The sequence below is a fragment of the Arachis ipaensis genome, chromosome B03 (assembly GCF_000816755.2).
Source record: "Arachis ipaensis cultivar K30076 chromosome B03, Araip1.1, whole genome shotgun sequence".
Classification (NCBI taxonomy): Eukaryota; Viridiplantae; Streptophyta; class Magnoliopsida; order Fabales; family Fabaceae; genus Arachis; species Arachis ipaensis.
Window position 1 is genome coordinate 27,457,355 of NC_029787.2, and position 361 is coordinate 27,457,715.

Below are 361 nucleotides of genomic sequence, written 5' to 3' on the forward strand. Positions count from 1 at the left end.
ATAATAATAATAATAATAATAATAATAATAATAATAATTATAACATTTTTTTTAATGTTTTTTATAAAAGAATTGCAATTATTGCTCTGCAGATGGGTGTATTATATGGGTAATGCTATGGAGACAAAAAATACAGCCAAAACTTGTCTTATTTAGCATTCATTAATTGTCGTAACAATTAATAAATGCTAAATAAGGAAAGTTATGGCTGTTTTTGGCTAATTTTCTTTGGTTACCGAATGTCCATGTGGAGCAGAATAGGTGGAAATTTGTTAGATCTATACCAAGTTCTAAAAACCACACCTGTGGTATCACCGAATCGATATAATTAAAGGTTTAAGATTTAATTAAAATTTAACTA

At 26.0% G+C, this 361-nt stretch overlaps 1 protein-coding gene across 1 annotated transcript in view; it reads right to left on the reverse strand.

Annotated features, from left to right (window-relative positions):
* The window catches only part of LOC107630119 (unknown seed protein USP), a 2,803-nt gene that overhangs the window by 1,076 nt on the left and 1,366 nt on the right, over nucleotides 1-361 (reverse strand). The window lies entirely within an intron of this gene.